At 40.0% G+C, this 21,696-nt stretch overlaps 1 protein-coding gene across 1 annotated transcript in view; it reads left to right on the forward strand.

Annotated features, from left to right (window-relative positions):
- The first annotated feature begins 587 nt into the window (after positions 1-587).
- LOC129767532 (protein suppressor 2 of zeste-like) overlaps positions 588-21,696 on the forward strand; it is a 146,039-nt gene continuing 124,930 nt past the window's right edge. The window contains exon 1 of the mRNA XM_055768531.1: positions 588-871. The gene's annotated coding sequence lies outside the window, so the exon portion shown is untranslated. The remainder of the gene's footprint in view (positions 872-21,696) is intronic.

Consider the following 21,696-nt stretch of genomic DNA (forward strand, 5'->3'; position numbering starts at 1 on the left):
ATTATGTTATTATTTTTTCAAAACATTCTAACATCAAATGAGTGCAGCGCAAAAAAAACCGAAAACTAAATTCAGTCAAATGCACACTGAATATTTTGCTTAAAGCATCGATTTCTCGAAAACGGTACTCAAGTTTGACCCGAAAAAAGATCCTCACCAACTTCGTGGCAAGGTATGTCTGGCCCCATTTGAAAAGCATGCCATCATCGCATGCCGAGGCCGAGAGATTTTCGACCCGTTCGACATTTTGCTTCGGTACGGCGATCTAGCTTCGGTTTCACTTCGGCATCGGAGCCGAGCGAACCGAACGCGATTCGCTGGCAGCAACCCAATGCCGACGACGAGCCGTTGCGGCCCGAACGTTGGGAGAGGGGGCAACACGAATGCGGTACAAAATGGATTTCGGCACCGACCCGGCAGCGAGCGGATCGAGCGTTCGTGTGGCTTCGCCTGCTGACGCTCTGGCATCGCTCTAGCGTTGAAGATTGGACGACGAAAAAGGAGGCGCGGTCATCCTAGGCGGGGTTGATAAATTTTTCCCTCACACGATGATAACCTGCTTCGCGTTCAGTTAGTCGAGTACTTGTTGTCGCTGAGAGTGGTTGTGTTTTTGTGTCGGTTTGTCCCGAGAAAGCAAAAACACGGTTTAGGTAAGAAACGCGACCAGCGAGAGATCCCCCTCATAGCTTGCGTGTATGGCAAAGTAACTGCGTAGCAAAAGGTCGTACTGTGGGCTATTAATTATTGCGGAATAAATCAGGCCGCGTGCGTGTGTGTAGAGACGACCAGTGTTGCCAGTGCAATGCTGTCATTGAATTTGACAGTGCTGTAGACTTTTCTCTTCCGGATTACGAAAGCGGTGGCAATTTCGGTAAGTCCAACTTTTTTCCGCTACTTTTTGATTGTGTTTGTTCTTCTTTGCACTCGCTCTCTCACTTGTGTGTGCTCGCGGGATGCTCACTGTGTGGGTAGGAATGCGCGCGTAGTCTCTTCAGGCCGTGATGTTCCCGAAGCGGTGATTGTGTGTGCGAGCGAGGATGGATTTTTGCGTTGATAGGATTGAAATTGCCGCACTGAGCAAAACAGAATGCGAGAGGGAGAGGGCGTCGTGACCGGCATTCATTCGCTTTAATGCTGTTCTTACCGATGATGTCGCTATGCCAAATACGCGGTTTTCTTCTTCTTTCAGCATTTTACTGCGCGCGGCTTGTACTTTAAATTTTTGGATTGCGCCAGTTTCGCTGGCAATTAAATTGTTTCTTAATTGCGTTGCTGTACTTCGAGAAGCATTTTGGAATTTCATAGCATCCAAGAAATCTGAAAGACCATTATAATACATGAAGAATTATTATGGGCATAATAAAGAATTACATGTCAAAGACGCTCGAATGCAATTTTCAGTCATTAGCACTCCCGAAACTGCGTTGTGTATTCTCGCACCTCCTAAAACTAGTCACGGCGCAGATTGGAAACATTCCACGAATGCCTTCCCGACACCCAGACCAACGCCAACATCATTAGCGAAAATGTAAATGTTTTTCCAAAGCTTATGCTGATCTTGTTTATTTTCCTCTCACGACCAGCGAGGGAAGAGTTCAAGTAGCATTAGCGCAGTTCATTAGAGGGCGACCGGAGGAAAGCGCGCTCTGTCAGCTGGCATGTGATTCTAATTAGCGCATTGCCGAAGACACCACAGTGAATCCCGTTTGTTGCTCTTGCCTTCACTCATCGATTTGCCGCTAATTAGACATACGACGCGCGGTTCGTTCGGACGAATTAGCTCCTATCGGCGCGCGGAATGAATCGGAATCAATCGCACTGAAATGAGGTCGTTTAGGTTGGATTAAAATAATACAACCGCAATGAGTCACTTTGAAAATCCCGTAACTGGCTGACTCCAATGGGAAAGACCGAATCTGGAACAACTGATAAGCTGAGCCGAAACTGGATTAAGTTATTGTAAAAAGGAGCTTATTTTTGGAGACAATCTGTTAGATAAAACAGGTGGTAGCACAATATTGCGGATGAACTTTGGTATTGTAAGATTTTTGAAACGAGCACTTGTCATATTTATCAATTTTGTTGGAGCTTGATAATGGAAGCTAATCAAAATGAAATAGGTTACATAGGTTACCATCGTCCGCTTGAAACAATTGAGGGGCTTAGAATGAAAGGGGTGTAAGTGATTTGATCGATTTCTCTACATCGACTCTCTCTTCTGGTCATAACCTAGCTGCAAATACATTCCCAGTTGTATTTGACAATGTGGAAGATAGGTCAGAACCTCATCTATCGGATTCTTTAGCGAACTTAAATTGGAACTTTTTTGCAATTGAGTTATTAAACAAAGAAAAAGTTGATGAAGAGAAATCGATCAAGTCACTAACACCCCTTGCATTCTAAGGCCCTCAATTTGTTTCGTCTCATTTTAAAGAACAAATTATTATTTTTTCGTTTCCTTTTCATGATCAGTAAGATTCTATTGAACCTTTTTAATTTTTTTTTGTATGTATAGTTTTCATGTCACGTGCAGGGCCCGAAATCTTCGAAGGTGAAAAATGAAGACCGACTCTACTCTCAGTAGCTTCACTTCGACTAGAACTGCTTTGGCAGTCGTCCACAACAAAAAGTGACTTGACTAGAAAATGAATTGACTAGCGAGGATGACTGGTGAACTAGTCCAGTCAGTGGTTATTTTAACTGACTCGACTAATGAATACAATTCTGCCTCTTCATTCAACTGACTTCAATCCACACTTCCATTTCCCCCTAACACTAATTTTATACCCGCGTACGCAATCTTATTCATACGTCCATATAAAGAGGAACGAAAACTTGATTTTTGATGTAAAAAAGAATTACCCCATCAATGGACGGTTTATTGTCTACCCATCGTGAGCTCAAGCCAACGAACTTAGACATTTATCAAGGAAAGGAGGAGGAAAATTCTGTGTATGAAGTAGAAAGTTCTGAAGATGAGGAAATTGATGAAAAACATGATTTTCGTCTAAAGGAATACCCGGAGGGATTCAAAGGTCCATTCATTGTATACTTTAGACGAAAATCAAAACCTCTTAATGTCATTCGCATCTCAAAAGAACTAACGCAGAAATTTTCCAAAGTTACTGAAATTACTCGGATGGGGCCAGACAAATTACGAGTTGTCGTCTCTTGCAGGACCCAAGCGAATGCAATAACGCGCTGTGATCTCTTTGCGATTGAGTATCGCGTATACGTACACTGTTGCAACGTTGAAATAGACGGTGTAATAAACGAAAAGGGTTTGACTCGAAAAGAGATACTCGATGGTGTCGGTCGCTTCAAGAATTCCTCACTTAAAAGTGTGAAGATTCTTGAATGCGATCGATTGAAGTCTGTGTCACTTAAAAATGACAAACGAGTTCTCAATCGGACAAACTCTTTTCGAGTGACATTTGAGCGTTCCGCTCTTCCAAACTACGTTGCAATAGGTGCTCTTCGTTTACCTGTTCGGTTGTTTGTATCCCGGGTAATGAAATGCAACAAATGTATGCAACTCGGTCACACGGCCGCCTATTGTTGCAATAAACAACGTTGCGAAAAATTTGGAGAGAGTCATGATGGGACTTCTTGCGCAAAAGAGCGCAAGTGTCTTCATTGCGACGGGGCCCCCCATGATCTTTCTCAATGCCCGGTGTACATACAACGAGGGGAAAAACTCAAGCGTTCCTTAAAGGAACGTTCCAAGCGGACTTATGCAGAAATGCTTAAGAGTTCCGCCTCAACGACTCAGGACAATCCCTACTCCATTCTGCAGAACGACGAGCCTGTTGCAGACGCTCCCAATGCAGGAAGTACCGGTACATCGCAGGGTTCCATTAGGAAAAGAAAAATTACTTCTTTTCCATCACTCCCCAGAAAGAAGACCGAAACTTCCCAAGTTGGAATGAAAACTCGAATTGAACGTGCTGAGAATAGACCGAAGCAAGTACCTCCTGGTTTAAGCTGTTCTTCCACGCACCAGGGGTCCTCAACACTTCCCGGAGCAGCACCCACCCGGTCTGTTCCATTTTCGCGGTCGAGGCAACAGCCACAATCTGGTTTGCTTGCGCTTTCTGACCTGGTGGACAACATTTTAAATGCTCTAAATATAAATGACCCTCTTAAAAGCATAGTATTATGTTTGCTTCCGATTGTGAGAACATTTTTGAAAGAAAAATGTGGTTTTTTAGCAGCGTTCATTTCCCTCGATGCCTGATTCAGTGCAAGAGGTCAAGGATTTGACCACTGTAATACAGTGGAATTGCAGAAGCATCATCTCTAAACTAGATCAATTTAAATTTTTAATTCATAGTTCTAACTGTGATGTATTTACCCTCTGTGAAACATGGCTTTCTTCAGCCAACGAACTGAATTTCCACGATTTCAACATTATTCGCCTCGATCGAAATGACTCGTTTGGTGGCGTACTATTGGGGATCAAAAAATGCCACTCCTTCTATAGAGTCACTCTCCCATCGATGACAGGCATTGAAGTTGTCGCTTGCCAGACACAAATCAATGGCAAAGACCTCTGCATTGCCTCGATATATATTCCTCCAAGAACTATGGTTGGCCGCCATCAGTTTTTTGATATCATCGAGGCACTGCCGGAGCCGCGGCTAATCTTAGGTGACCTCAACTCCCATGGAACAGCATGGGGTTCACTCTACGATGACAACCGTGCCACTTTGATTTATGATCTGTGCGACAACTTCAACATGACAGTTTTAAATACAGGGGAAGCAACTCCTGCCAACCCTCCTGCACGGGCAAGCATGCTAGATATATCACTTTGCTCTTCTTCGTTATCCCTGGATTGCACGTGGAAGGTAATCCAAGATCCCCACGGTAGTGACCACCTGCCAATAATTTTATCGATCGCCAATGAATCAGGTTCTCGTGAGTCAGTCGATATTGCGTATGACCTCACGAAAAATATTGACTGGAGAAAATTTGCAGAAATAATATCTGAAGCACTTGTTTCAATGCATGAACTTCCTCCACTCGAAGAGTATAATTTTATATCGAGTTTGATTTACGAAAGCGCACTTCAAGCTCAAAAGAAACGTGTTCTTGCTACCACATTACGACGTCGTCCTCCATCACTTTGGTGGGACAAGGAGTGTTCAAAGGTCTACCTTGAAAAATCATCCGCTTTCAAAAAATTCCGGAAAACTGGACTAGTGGAATGGTTTCGAAAGCACCAAGCTCTAGAAGCAAAACTAAAAGGTCTGATTAAAGCAAAAAAGCGTGGATATTGGCGAAAGTTTGTCAATGGTTTGTCAAGGGAGACCGCTATGAGCACTCTTTGGAATACGGCTAGGAGAATGCGTGGCTAGAACCATACAAATGAAAGTGAGGAATACTCTGACCGTTGGATTTTCAAATTTGCAAGAAAGGTTTGTCCCGATTCCGTTCCTGCACAAAACGTCGTACGCGACATTCCGCTCCAATGCGATTATGAGAATTTTTCGATGGTAGAATTCTTAATTGCCCTCCTCTCATGTAACAATTCAGCTCCGGGGTCGGACAAGATTAAATTCAACTTGTTGAAGAATCTTCCCGACTTGGCGAAACAGCGTTTGCTGAACTTGTTCAACAAGTTTCTGGAGCTGAATATTATCCCGCATGCCTGGAGACAAGTGAGAGTGATAGCCATACGGAAACCCAACAAGCCGGCTTGCGATCACAACTCGTATAGGCCGATTGTAATGTTATCCTGTATTCGTAAATTGTTGGAGAAAATGATTCTACTTCGTTTGGACAAGTGGGTTGAAGCGAACAATTTGCTGTCAAATACGCAGTTTGGCTTCCGCCGAGGTAAAGGGACGAACGACTGTCTCGCGCTGCTATCTTCTGAAATCCAAATCGCATTTGCTCGTGAAGAACAAATGGCTTCCGTTTTTCTCGATATCAAAGGGGCATTTGATTCAGTTTCCATGGAAATTCTCTCAGAGAAACTTCATAATCGTGGACTTTCACCAATTCTCAATAATTTCCTGTACAATTTACTGTCAGAAAAATACCTTGGAGTATATTTTGACTCTAAATGTACCTGGGGAATACACATTGCGTATTTGAAACAGAAATGCCAGCAAAGAATCAATTTTCTCCAAACAATAACCGGAACATGGTGGGGTGCCCATCCAGGAGACCTCATTCAGTTATACAAAACAACGATATTATCAGTGTTAGAATATGGCAGTTTTTGCTTCCGATCAGCTGCCAGGATTCATATTCTCAAGCTGGAGAGAATACAATATCGTTGCTTGCGTATAGCAATGGGGTGTTTGCATTCGACACATACGATGAGTCTCGAAGTTTTGGCAGGAGTACCCCCGCTTACTCTTCGGGTCACAAAATTATCCTACAGATTTCTCATCCGTTGCAAGATCATGAATCCATTGGTGATTGATAACTTCGAAAATCTACTCCTACTGATTCCTCAGTCAAGTTTTATGTCTTTATACCATGAGTACCTTACCCACGACGTGCACCCTTCACCAGGCATCTCCAACCAAGTTTGCTTCCTATACTTTTGCAATTCCTCTGTCATTTTTGATCTGTCCATGCGACAAAAAATCCATGGAATCCCAGATCATCTACGCTCAGATTTTATTCCGCCGATATTTTCGGCAGAATATGGGGGCATAGTTAGATCTGATAAAATGTTCTTTACTGACGGTTCATTCATAAACGGGTCCACTGGCTTTGGCATCTTCAATGAAAATTCCAGTGCCTCTTTCAAACTCAAAGATCCTTGTTCCGTGTATGATGCTGAACTGGGTGCGATATACTACGCACTGGGGATTATTGAAACATTGCCCATCGACCACTATTTTATTTTTTCAGACAGTCTCAGCTCATTAGAGGCAATCCGCTCAATGAAAGTTGATAAACGCTCATCTTATTTCCTAACAAGAATAAGACATCTATTGAGTGTTTTGGTCGAAAAATTATTCAAGATTACCTTAGCATGGGTTCCCTCTCATTGCTCGATTCCGGGGAATGAGAAAGCGGACTCGCTAGCTAAGGTGGGCGCTTCAGAAGGCACACTTTTTGAAAGGCAAATTGCTTATAATGAATTTTTCCACATTCCTCGTCAGCACACGCTCGTAAGTTGGCAACGCATGTGGAGTGGAGATGAGTTCGGTCGTTGGTTACACACGATTATCCCTAAGGTCTCGACGAGGGCATGGTTCAAGCGATTGTATGTAGGTCGTGATTTCATTCGCGTGATATCTCGGCTTATGTCCAATCACTACAACCTAAACGCGCATCTCTATCGCATTGGGCTCGCAGCAAACAATCTTTGTGATTGTGGCGATGGCTACCACGACATCGAGCATGTTGTCTGGTCGTGTATCCGGTTCCATGCTGCTCGCTCTCAGCTCTCTAGAGCACTGAGAGCACAAGGCAGACAATCGGATATCCCCGTCCGGGATATCTTAGGTAGCCGTGATCCTGATCTTCTGCTTCATCTATACCTGTTCCTCAGAAACGCCGATGTCAACGTTTAATGATGTTTCCTTCGTTGTGTCCCCGTTTCATATCCCTCCTATCCGATCGATAAACTTTTACTTAGTCGCGGCAATACATACACACACTCTTTACAGATACACGGGCCAAAGGTTGTGCAGTCCACTGATCATTCAACAAGAGCCAAAGGTTGTACCGCTTATGACAACTCTACACGAGCTGATGATTGCGTCGGCTAGTGACCATTCTATCCTGGATTCCTCGAGTCGAGAAAGACGCACCACGCTAGATATGAGGTACAGACTAGGGGGGCGTTGCTGATTAATGGTCAGCTGCATCCCAATAGGAAGTATCCCGTGTCGGGCACACGTACAGAGCATTGGAGACAGCAACATCCCGATTACGAAAACACTTGTAATACTAACCTCGAGCCAACCGCGAGTAATCGGTTACATATTACTAACATAGATAATAAGAAAAATTGTATTGAACTCCCGGCCCCGTGAGGCTAACGCCATTTGAGCCTTTATAAAAATATATATTTTGGAAAAAAAAAAAATTTATCAAGTATGCTATAAAGGTCCCCGCGTTAGTATTAGTAAATAGCATGCAAAATAGCGCACACACACTGCACGCTATTTGATGCGTGTGAGTAATTTTCGTGTATGATACAAAATAATCTAGCTCACCTATAGCCAGGGTTGCCAATAATATTTTTCAAAAAACTGGAAGATTGCTCTCAAAAAAACTGGAAGAAAATTGGATCCCGAAGAACCGTTTTATTTAAAGAAGATTGGCTATGATTTATATAGAATTATTTTTTTATCCATGATAATGCTAAAGAAATAAAATGATCTTTGAAGCTTCGTAATTATATGGAGTTCATAAAACTGTAACTGTAATTACTGTGAAACGATATTTGAGGGACGGTTTTATTTGAGCTAAACTTGAAGAGTCTCGCATTTATCGCTTCATATCCATAAAATCGCTGAAGGAGGTCGTCGCAAAACTGCGAACAGTTCGAAACCTCAAAAAGGTACGGATTAGCATAAGATACGAGGTAAAATACCAAAGAAAAATACCATAAACAACTTCCCATAATTTTATTTCAATACTCAAATGAGCACATTCAATGCCAAAACAACACTGCTCAAGTATTACTTTGAAATTATCAAGTTTTGGTATTGAGAAGCTATTTCCCTCATTTTTTTTTGTATTCTTCTTCTTCTTCTTCAATGGCACTAACGTTCCTAGAGGAACTTCGCCGTCTCAACGTAGTATTACTTGCGTCATTTTTATTTGTACTTAGTTGAGATTTCTATGCCAAATAACACGCCTTGAATGCATTCTGAGTGGCAAGCTCTAGAATACGCGTGATCACAGTGCAAGTCGGAGGAAATTTCTTTGACGAAAAATTCCCCCGGCCAGAACGGGAATCGAACCCGAACACCCGGCATGTTAGTTATGACGCTAACCACTCGGCCAAGGGAGCATTATTCATTGGTAATTTACTTCTTGTATTAGACTTGTCCAAACCAAATTTTAGTATGAAGATCAAAATGAGGTATCCTTAAATATTACATCTTATGGTAGATCAATTGGTCTGAACTTCAGAATGGTTTGGAAGACCTACAACATCTGAAATTTATATAAATTGAAACAAAGCGTAGCACATTGGGTAGGCTGTTAAATAATATAGAAATTGGGTGATAGCCTGTTTTTGAAGTAGTTTGATAAGTTTCCAGCATTCGGTTTGCTCTTCGTTTTAGCATTTTCGACAAAACACCGAAGAATTGAACGAAATGGGAAGAACCAAATAACAACGTCACCTGTCGCAGAAGTCCTTGAGGTACATGAAACACGACTGAAAAACAGTATATTTTCACTAAACGCACTGCGCGCTAACCGTATTGAATTCGAAAATATAAGCAATACTGAGTTGACTATGTAAGAAAAGAGAGATCAATCCAAGGTCGAACGACAAATGTCAAAAAAAAAAAGCTCAAGGAATAGGTAGGTGGAGGGAGAGATTATATTTATCATTGTAAATTTATTTTACATAAAATTGATAAAAGTAGAGCACACTTGTAAAAAACTGGATAAAACTGGACGATATACCAAAAAACTGGAAGATTTTAGGGTTCAACTGGATGACTGGATCGAGAAAAAAACTGGAAGAATCTAGTTTAAACTGGAACATTGGCAACGCTGCCTATAGCGTATGTCAAACCACGTTGAATTCAAACATCGATGCATGCACATGTACATGGGAGAGAGAAAGAGAGGAACGAGTTTGTTTTGGGGGAAGTCACTTCAAAATGCTATGAGGACAATTTGACTGGGAAGGATGAAATGATAAGGTCGAGTCGGTAGAGGGAGATAGGGACTAAACGCCCGACTTAAACAGTCAGTCGATTTGGCGGAGAAACTGCGTGAAGAAGCCAAAAGTCATTACTAACTGAATACGGATATAGTCAGTCAGATAGTCAGCTGACTATCCTCAGTTGACTATGACTATGCAGAGCCCTGGTCACGTGTTATTTTGTTGACATTGCGCTACGTCATTCATTCCTATACTGGGGAGTAATTTCAAAGGTTTGAAAACTAGAACGTTACGCCTGAACTACAAGAATTTGAGCAAACAAGGAAGGAAGGAAGGAGGGAAATCCATTTAGTTGTGCTTGCAAAATGATGGGAAGATGGTTTCGCTCGCTCGCTCACCTAAACACTATGCTCTTCTCTCCCATTTCCATTTCTTTTCTGCAGCCCGGCCGAACGGAACCTGTGCATGGTTACCATACAAGTTGTTTCCAAATGGTGACATTGGCTATGGATTTGATAGCGAAGATACGAAATATTTGATATGGTGTAGAGAATATTCCACCACATCAAAGAAACCATATTGTTCGATGAAAGCAGGAGTTATAATGTAATTTGTTGACCAAAGCTACAATCGATCGATTGTTCTAATAAGCGGAGGGTGTTATTTGTGCTCGGTATTTTCGAGGAGAAATCGATTCCTCCTTTGAGCGTTAATATTCGTTTTCCAGCTAAACGAAGTGGATCGTAATAATTTTACTCAAAAGATAAAATGTCTAGGAATTATATGCTTAATAATTTTTGATCCGAAAACTTGTTTCAATAGTTTAAAAATTGCTTTGGAAACAGGCTAATGAAATCACAAATCTGTATATGAACTTATTCTCGCTCGGAAATCCATTTCGAGAACGCGTTTGATGTTTGCTGAAACGGACACAGTTTGGTGAGGAGCGTCGAGCGACAATGAAGTGTCTTTGTCAAGGCAGTTGGAGAAAGAATTTGGTTTGAGTTGTCCTCAAGGCTAGAGACAAATGCAAACGTTCAAAGTCTCTATAATTCAAGAAGAAGAATATAAATATCATTTAATTGTGATTGCGAAGTGACATTAGAATGGTCCCGCTTGCTCGCCAAGCACCATGCTCTTCTCTTCCTATTCCATTACTTTTCTGCCGCCGGACTGAACGGAGCCGCTTTGTTTATCACAACACTAACACACGGTGAGCTTCTGCTTCACAGTAAAAAACTGAGCTCTTTAGTGAGTGCCCTGTTGCTGAAATGTCAGAATAGGACGAGAGTCGAAAGCCTGGTTGAATGGTTTGGTGTTTCGATATTCACAACAATTCGCTTTTTTGTGTTCGTTCTTTGCATCTTTCTTCCTCTTTGCAAACCTAATTTTTAGTCCATTATTGCGTTATCCGCGATATTCGTTATTTGCGGTGAGATTGCCCGAGTATTGCACGTATAATCGGGGTTCTACTGCATATCGAACCGTCAAAATGATTGCGAAAACATTTAAATAACTATTTTCGAGTCATTCTAAGGAGGAATTGAGTGACAATGGTCGGGTTTTTTTTGTGACATTGACGGTTGCAGCCAGGGTTGCCAATAATATTTTTGAAAAAACTGGAAGATTGCTCTTAAAAACAACTGGAAGGAAACTGTATCCTGTAAAACCTTTTTATTTTAAGAAGACCGGCTATGCTTTATCTAAATTGATTTTTTTACCAATTTCCATACTTGAGAATACTCTTTTTATGCTTCCTGTAGTATTTATATGTATTTTATAAAAATGTAACTGTAATTATTGTGAAACAATATTCGAGGGATGGTTTTATTTAGGCAAAACTTAAAGATTCTTGTATTTATCGCTTCATGTCCATAAAATCGATGAAAGAAGATTCGTCGCAAAACTGAGTATAGTTCGATACCTCAAAAATGTACGGATTAGCATGGGATAGGAGGTAAAATACCACAAACAACTTCTCATAATATTGTTTCAATACTGAAATAACCACATTCAATGCCAAAACAACGTTGCTTAAGTATTACTTTGGTATTGAAATTATCAAATTTTGGTATTGAGAAGCTATTTCTATCATTTTTTTTTTGTATTATTCATTGCTAATTTACATCATATTAGGCTGTCAAAAAAGTCCTGCGGTATTTCCGCGAGGTGTCGTTGTAAGCGCGTAGTTCTAGTTGTATTCATTGTATCGAGACATACTATAGCTTGTTGGAAAGGTATTTTTGCGCGCTATGATATAGTCTTTGACAGTGTTTTATTTGGTTAAGTCGTTCGTGAGTTATAGTGTCGCAAATATGGAGCAAAATAAAGAGAAAATCCGACCTATTTTACAGTACTACTATGACAAAGGCAAAAATGCATCTCAAGCTGCCAATAAAATTTGTGCAGTTTATGGACCCGATACAGTTTCCATTTCCACCACACAACGATGGTTTCAACGTTTTCGTTCTGGTGTAGAGGTCGTCGAAGATGCGCCACGCTCCGGAAGGCCTGTCGTCGAAAATTGCGACAAAATCGCTGAATTAGCCGAGAAAGACCGGCATAGTAGCAGCCGTAGCATCGGCCAAGAGCTGGGGATAAGTCATCAAACCGTTGTTAATCATTTGAAGAAGCTTGGATTCACAAAGAAGCTCGATGTATGGGTGCCACACACGTTGACGCAAAAAAACATCTTTGACCGTATCGACGCATGTGAATCGCTGCTGAATCGCAACAAAATCGACCCGTTTCTGAAGCGGATGGTGACTGGTGATGAAAAGTGGGTCACTTACGACAACGTGAAGCGCAAACGGTCGTGGTCGAAGCCCGCTGAAGCGGCTCAGACGGTGGCCAAGCCCTCATTAACGGCCAGGAAGGTTCTACTGTGTGTTTGGTGGGATTGTCAAGGAATAATCTATTATGAGCTGCTTCCCTATGGCCAAACGCTCAATTCGGACCTGTACTGCCAACAACTGGACCGCTTGAAAGTAGCACTCATGAAGAAGAGGCCATCTTTGATAAACAGAGTCCGCATTGTCTTCCATCAGGACAACGCCAGGCCACACACTTCTTTGGTGACGCGCCAGAAGCTCCAGGAGCTCGGATGGGAGGTTCTTTTGCATCCGCCGTATAGTCCGGACCTTGCACCAAGTGACTACCACCTGTTTTTGTCCATGGCGAACGAGCTAGGTAGTCAGAAGTTAGCCACAAAAGAGGCCGGTGAAAATTGGCTATCCGAGTTTTTTGCCATTAAGGAAGCGAGCTTCTATAACAGGGGTATTATGAAGTTGGCATCTCGTTGGGAACAAGTCATTGAACAAAACGGCGCATATTTGACTTAAAACAGATGATTGTAACTAATTTTATGAACAAATGAAAATTAAAAAAAAATACCGCAAGACTTTTTTGACAGCCTAATATATTAGGCTTGTCCAAACCAAATTTTGGTATCAAGATCAAGATGAGGGATCCTTAAATATTTCCTCTTGCTTGAGAAATTTGTGAAAAAATATACATAGTATGCTTTCTTGCAAAATATACACTATGGTTCACATGCATCTTATGCAAAGTATGCATAAGTTATTTAGGGGAGTTTAGATTATGCATTAAATTAATGATATTTAGAACTAAAATTCCTTTGAGTGACCATGAGAAACTTATATCCAAGGTTACTTGGGTTTTATATTCAAATCAATTAAATTCGCTGGAAATCATTTACTCTATGACCTTATGAACTTCAGAATACTTTGGAGAATCTGTAACATCTGATGGTTATATAAACTCAAAGCCAGTATAGCACGCGGACTCTATGAGCTATTTAGGATAAGTTTTCTTGCTATGAACATTGTACCAGTCGTGATCAATTGGTTGGAACTTCAGAATGGTTTGGAGGACCTAGAACATCTGATATTTATATAAATTGAAACATAGTGTAGCACATTGATTCTTGGGTAGGCTGTTGAATAAGGTTAACAATCGAGTGATACCCTGTTTTTAAAGTAGTTTGATAAGTTTCAAGCATTCGGGAGCTCTTCGTTTTGTGATTTTCGACAAAACACCGACGAATTGAATGAAATGGAAAAAAACCGAACTACAACCTCGCCTGTTGCAGAAAAGAGAGATCGATCCAAGGTCGAACGATAAATGTCAGAAAATAAAATTACTCAAGGGATAGGAAGGAGGAGGGAGAGATAATGGATAAAACTAGAGCACATATATAAAAAAATGCATAAAACTGGACGATATTCCAAAAAATTGGAAGATTTTAGGGTTTAACTGGATGACTGGATCAAGAAGAAAAAACTGGAAGAATCCAGTTTAAACTGGAACATTGGCAACGCTGGATGCAGCACTGGCCAGGATGTGCGTATCTTTCCGTGTTCACCCCAAGAGCTTTAGATTGTGTTGTAACTGACCACTTACTTGTGCAATCTGTAACTGCAGTTCAATATTAACCAATTCTCTTCCTTTTACCTTCTTTGGAAACATTCGAAAACCATGCTTAAAGACCGTATTATCAAAGCTGAGACCTTGTGATGCCAGGAAACAGTTACGTGTTGCAAATCCGAATTTCTGAAAAATTCATGATTGCATTGAGAAGATTGGTTAGTAAATAATGATGGAAAAGTTTAACTAGAAGATGAAGCCAACCTTTCCAATGATGTTTGCGTTCGTATTATTGATTAAAGTTATATCTCGGGATATAAATATTCGTCTACAGTTTTGATGAATTTTCGTACTTTTTTTGGGTTACCTCCATCAAAGTTAGGACTTGACAATTAGCCAATATTTTTCGATTGGGCGGAATTGGAAGCAATTCGAGGGGTTAAGGGCTTGACCCCATTGTCACGGTACCACTGAAGCACCTCTCGACTGTGGTGGCAGCTTGCCAAATCTGACCAAAACTTCACCGGACGTTTCTGCAGGCCCTCCATTGTCATGTTTGTGACGAAAAGCTTGGCTTTCTGTCCACAGCTGCAAATCTCTTGTCAAATCAAGAACTTCCTCGCAAATTTATCAGCGGAAACAAACTTAAATTTGCTGGGAACGTTTCCTCTAGCAGTGGTCTTGTAAAAGTTCAGTCCTGGGAGCTGCCCAAAATCCATCTTCACGCACGTTTCGTCAAAACCTTGCTGTACAATTCTCGAGCGCTTTTTTCGGGCATCAAATTTTGCTACAGTGTCCTGTTTGGTTATTGCACGCACAGAAATTACGATAACCTTCTCACATATGGACTCTCCGGATGATACTTTGGTTAGAGTTATGTTTGTGGCGCTGTCGTAGTCCGAGAGCCCCGGTTTTGTGTTAAATATCTCAATCGAACTCGAACCTTCCGATAGTATGTACCACAAAGAAACGTTCTTTGAAACGTTCCTTGGAACAACAGTTGCATGTTCACGAAAACGTTTCAGCACATCATCAGCACTGTCAATTGTAGTATTTAATCACGCCGGATTTTCAATGTGATTTCTTCTCTCGGCATCTACCCTGCACAATTTTTTAAAACAAAAAGAATGAACTGAAATTTCCACCGTCGAACGCTATAGGTTTTCTGAACAATTTGCTATAAAATGAACAATGATTTCGGATTCCAACTGAATCAAACTTTTAGGGTTAATAGATAAAATGACAGCTTGTATTTTATACTTCAGCACAAGTGTTCAGGCCACATTGCAGATCATGTAATGCAAAAATACAAATTTTATATGACAGTCCTGATTATGGGTTATGGTTTCAGACATGAGACTATAATCAGCTAATTCACAATGCACAACACACAGATACATTGTGTTTATGGGATTTCCAATGCTTTAATTGAAATTCGGGAACCTATACTTAGGCCACTAAGTGATCTTCGTGGAACCTGTGTGGTTGACATGAAACTCTCGGTGTCTATTCAGAAAAAAAATTTACGCATTGAAAATGTGTATGTTATATCGAGTGATGTTATATCGAAGTTCCTCTGTATTTCTAGCAACAAAAGCAACAAGTTTGTCACTATGATCCGAAGAATGAACGACTGGAGCATTTTCAGAAAGGATAAGCTTACGGAACTGGTGAAAATGGTTTTCTATTCCTCGTGTCAAAAAGCCAACGTCGAGAAAGCTTTTCCATCAACACTGAATGTTTTTATGAAAACATGCGTGAGGAAACTGTTGTGCTATGTGACAAATTTATGGTGCTATGTTTCACATTGGAGGGATAGCGTCAATAAAAATGTTGAGCTAATTAATTCAACGAGTACGAAATTCTCATTCTGTTGTCTTGAAGACAAGAAAAGCCGGAAGGAGGTAGTTTTTGCGTTAAATGAATCAAAATTAAAGAAACGGCTACGAGAAGCAGAAGCGGAATCTCTGGAGGGGAAACGACGAAAATTTTAGAAATCACACAGAAGGAAGCGGAAAGTTTTCAAGGAACAATCGTTTCGCTGAAATAATTACAGTTCCGTGAAATTGATCCCAATTCAAATGAAAATAATTCGTTCTGTACAAGTGTTCAAGGATCCTTGAGAAAACTTTGAACTCTATTAATAAATCCGATTCGTTCTCTTTTACGACACTTCTCAGCAGTCGTTTAACTCAATCAAAAATCACAAACATTTATTGGAAGATATGTACAGACGTCAATAGATTTCATTTCAACTACAACTACAGAACTAGTAGAAAGTTTGAGTACTAGCTTACATTTGGATTTTTTACGTAGGACTACGTCTTTCGTCAAGGGTGCCAAAACAGAAAACAGGTCACGTTTTCATGAAATAAAGTTAACGTTAATATTAGGTTGTCAAAAAAGCCCTGCGGTATTTTTTTTGAATTTTCATTTGTTCATGAAATTAGTTACAATTATCTGTTTTAAGTCAAATATGCACCGTTTTGTTCGATGACTTGTTCCCAACGAGATGCCAACTTCATAATACCCCTGTTATAGAAGCTCGCTTCCTTATTGGCAAAAAACTCGGATAGCCAATTTTCACAGGCCTCTTTTGTGGCTAACTTCTGACTACCTAGCTCGTTCGCCATGGACAAAAACAGGTGGTAGTCACTTGGTGCAAGGTTCGGACTATACGGCGGATGCAAAAGAACCTCCCATCCTTACTCCAGGAGCTTCTGGCGCGTCACCAAAGAAGTATGTGGCCTGGCGTTGTCCTGATGGAAGACAATGCGGCCTCTGTTTATCAAAGATGGCCTCTTCTTCATGAGTGCTACCTTCAAGCGGTCCAGTAGTTGGCAGTACATGCCTGAATTGAGCGTTTGGCCATAGGGAAGCAGCTCATAATAGATTATTCCTTGACAATCCCACCAAACACACAGCAGAACCTTCCTGGCCGTTAATGAGGGCTTGGCCACCGTCTGAGCCGCTTCAGCGGGCTTCGACCACGACCGTTTGCGCTTCACGTTGTCGTAAGTGACCCACTTTTCATCACCAGTCACCATCCGCTTCAGAAACGGGTCGATTTTGTTGCGATTCAGCAGCGATTCACATGCGTCGATACGGTCAAAGATGTTTTTTTGCGTCAACGTGTGTGGCACCCATACATCGGGCTTCTTTGTGAATCCAAGCTTCTTCAAATGGTTAATAACGGTTTGATGACTTATCCCCAGCTCTTGGCCGATGCTACGGCTGCTACTATGCCGGTCTTTCTCGGCTAATTCAACGATTTTGTCGCAATTTTCGACGACAGGCCTTCCGGAGCGTGGCGCATCTTCGACGACCTCTACACCAGAACGAAAACGTTGAAACCATCGTTGTGCGGTGGAAATGGAAACTGTATCGGGTCCATAAACTGCACAAATTTTATTGGCAGCTTGAGATGTATTTTTGCCTTTGTCATAGTAGTACTGTAAAATATGTCGGATTTTCTCTTTATTTTGCTCCATATTTGCAACACTATAACTCACGAACGACTTAACCAAACAAAACACTGTCAAGGACTATATTATAGCGCGCAAAAATACCTTTCCAACAAGCTATAGTATGACTCGATACAATGAATACAACTAGAACTACGCGCTTACAACGACACCTCGCGGAAATACCGCAGGACTTTTTTGACAGCCTAATAACTAAGGTAAATGATTTTGGTTTGTCCAGTCGAAAATATGATCATGGTTTGTCCACTTTTTTGAATGCTCTAATTCAGGACACCTTTGTCAAATGTAGGTATTCGAGTGTTTCAAAACATATAAATAAAATTGTCTTTTTCATGATTTACAGTAGTTTTCTAGTATATTTTTACGGAATCACATGTTTTGAAAGATTACACCATCTATTGGTGTCAATGCGCCCCTCATTCGAGCTAACTTTTAATCGATCACCACATGATTATTTCGCACGTATTCAGACCTTTTCTGGATTATAACACTTAAAAATATTGTAAACATAATTCTTGCACACCATTTGTATCAGATTTACATAGCTAAACCATTAAATTAACGCATTTCGATTACCTCAATTCTAATCATGAGTTGTCCGAATCAATAATGTTGTTTTGTCCACATAATTTCCATGGCAACCGCTTGGCGCGCTGCAGTTTGTTTATTGTGTCCTTCGCGCATAGCAGAAAAAAAGTTTCTCTATGTTGAGTATGTTGAGGTGAACACTTTTAAAATGCCCAAGAAAATGCAATATTCTGAAGAAAGCATAAATTATGAATTGATCAATATGATGACAGTAAACTCAAGCAATGATAAATGCAACATCTACTTGAGAGTTCGAATGTTTTCATTCAGAAATGGTGATTTCTAAAGCCGGACAAACCATGATCATAATTCCTCTTTGAGGATAATCGTTAGAAAACATAAAAATTTTAATAATTTCAACGCCTTATGGTAGTACAGGTCGGACTCGATTATCCGGGATTTGATTATCCGGAATTTTAGACTCGATTATCCGGAGTATTTTATTTTTGATTGTCGGAAATTTTGAATAATTTGTATAATAATTCTATATTGACTAGCTAATATGGGTATCAAAAGAAAGGGCTTGACTAGTAGAATGCAGTTATTTATGAAAAATGCAAATCCAAGATGGCGGCCATTACAAAATGGCGGATTGCATATTTTCTTAGAACTCCATCAATATGAGTATCAAATGAAAAGGCTTGACTAGTAGAACACAGTTATTTATGAAAAATGCAAATCCAAAATGGCCGCCACCGCAAGATGGAGCCATATATATTTTTTCACAACTCCATCAATATGGGCATCAAATGAAAGGGCTTGACTAGTAGAATACAGTTATTTATGAAAAATGCAAATCTAAGATGGCTTCCACTACAAAATGGCGGATTACCTATTTTCTCAGAACCCCATCAATATGGGTATCAATTGAAAAGGCTTGACTAGGAAAACACAGTTATTTATGAAAAATGCCCAAAAATGTATCAAGAGAAAGTTCTCGACTAGTAGAACATAGCAGATAATGAAACATCCAATTTCAATATGGCCGCAGTCCCCAAACAACTAATTACTTTTTGAATGGTTTCATTCAGCTTGACCTGTTTCTATGTATGTTTGAATGTTTGTTGGGTTGTCCCACATTAATAGAAAATTTACCCCGTACCTGTTGAATGATTGATCTGAAATTTGAAACATACATTTAATTCTACTGTCATTATAAAACTGCGTATTCCATGATCTTGAAAAATTCAATTTAGCCGCCGCAAAAAATGGCTGAATGGCATGATTTGGAGAATACACTACACTATGAAAAACATAAATTCGAAAAGGTCGCCGCCACAAAATGATCGACTATGTATTTTTTGCAATCCCCTCAATATTGGTATCAAATGAAATGATTTGACTAAGAGAATACAGTACAGGTCGGACTCGATTATATGTGATTCGATTATATTCAGTTTGGAAAAAAATATTTTTTTCTATATTACAAATAGGGCTTATTTCATGAAGAAATGTAACATTTCAACGTTAAGGTGAAGTTTAAGTGGCTTTCTCTTGTACAGTGGGGTAAAAATCGTGATTTTTGAATATTTTGCTTGAATTTTCACCAGGAATTGTTTATATCGATATTGCAGCCAAATTAAGAAAGATAGAAGTTGTGAGTCAAAGAACAAATTGTGTAGCGGTTAAAGAACTTCATTTTAATTGATAGAAACAATCAAGTTTAATATAAATTTTTAGGATAAAATTAATAATAAATATGATCGTCTAACACCTCCTGAGAGAATCTGGATAAATAAATTTTTTTCATGTGAGAAAGGTGTTTTCTGACTTTAAGGGGATGGATCAAAAATCAAATTCCTCTTTTATTTTCAAAAAACGAAAAATACATGCAAAATAACAAATAAAGAAAAAAAAATGTTTTGACTCGATTATCCGGAGGATTCGATTATCCGGAGTGAAAAAAGACGGGTGGGTAATGTCGGAGACATAACCTGCTAGACGTAGGACTACACCAAGGGGTGTCCGTTATTCGAATATCATGGAACAGATCCAAGAATTACCATCTTTTCATGCACAAAACTAAAGAAAAAATTGAAAGGATAGAATAAAACCTCAGCCCACGACAATTTTTTATTGTTTCGATTTGTTTCGTATTTGCATCTAAACACTCAAACGCGGTGCAAATGTTGTAGGGGTTATTGTTCAGCAGGCAACGCACACACTTGATGGCAAGCATATCGTAATAGGAATTTACCGTCTGGTATCGTGATATAATTTGGTTTTGCATTCCTCATGAATAACTGTGTTCTACTAGTCAAGTCCTTCATTTGGGGCTTTTAGAAAATATGTAATCCGCCATTTTGTAGCGGCTGCCATCTTGGATTTTCAAGATCATGAAATACGCAGTTTTATAATGACTGCAGAGATAACGATGTGTTCCAAATTTCGGATCAATCTGTCAACGGGAAGGGGGTCAAATTTCAATTAATGTGGTACAGCGCTATAGACAAACATGTCACAGCTAATTAAAACCGTTTGAAAACTCCAGCATTCAATCAAATCGAGCGTGATTACCATCTCCTTCACTCGACGCTTCCAACGCTTTGAACACACTTCGATAGAAGCTCCTATAGAAACTCTTGTTTCTCCCTCTTCAAATGCAGCGACATCTCTTATGATCAAAATCAATTTCAAGATAGCGTCTTTCCTGCTTGGCGTCCGATGATAGAATGTGGCCAAGCACCACCATCGCTCACTTTATATGGCCATATAGTTAACGTTGTAGCGACCGCCTATATTTATTCATAATCTCTTTTTTGTCCCCCACCTTCACCTTGTTCATACGTTTCACCCGTACCCGTGGTTGCTTCTAATGAATAGCTGTTCGCTGCGGGAGCGCACACAAAATGTATGGGAAAGTAGGGAATTCTTTCAATTTTTTTTTCAATTTGAACTTTATATGAGCTGAGAACCCGTAAGTTGAAGCATATAAACAATTGCTGAGAATATTTCCTATCAATGTGTGTATTTGGAACTAAAATCCATTCATTAATTGAGGAGGTATTAGCGTTCAAAAACTGAACACTTTTTCAGACTGACATATTGAAATGGGCCCCCATATTGAACGGTTAGATGTAGTCCTACGTCAAAAAAATCAATACTCCGGATAATCGAGTCCGACCTGTATTAGCAACTAGAGACTTGGGGCTTTTCAACAAACCCAAACTCGTATCGATTATATATGATTTTCCTGAAAAAAATCGATTTGCATTTGCGTAAAAACACCCTAAATCGGACAAACCAAGATCATTTACCCTACAGTTCCCTGAAATTGATTCCAATCAAGATGAAAATAATTATTCTGTACAAGTGTTTAAGTATCCTTAAGATAACTTTGAACTGTATTAATAAATCCGATTTATTATCTTCACGACACTTCTCAGTAGTCAATCAAAAATCACAAACAATTCA

Source organism: Toxorhynchites rutilus, chromosome 2, assembly GCF_029784135.1.
Source record: "Toxorhynchites rutilus septentrionalis strain SRP chromosome 2, ASM2978413v1, whole genome shotgun sequence".
Lineage (NCBI taxonomy): Eukaryota > Metazoa > Arthropoda > Insecta > Diptera > Culicidae > Toxorhynchites > Toxorhynchites rutilus.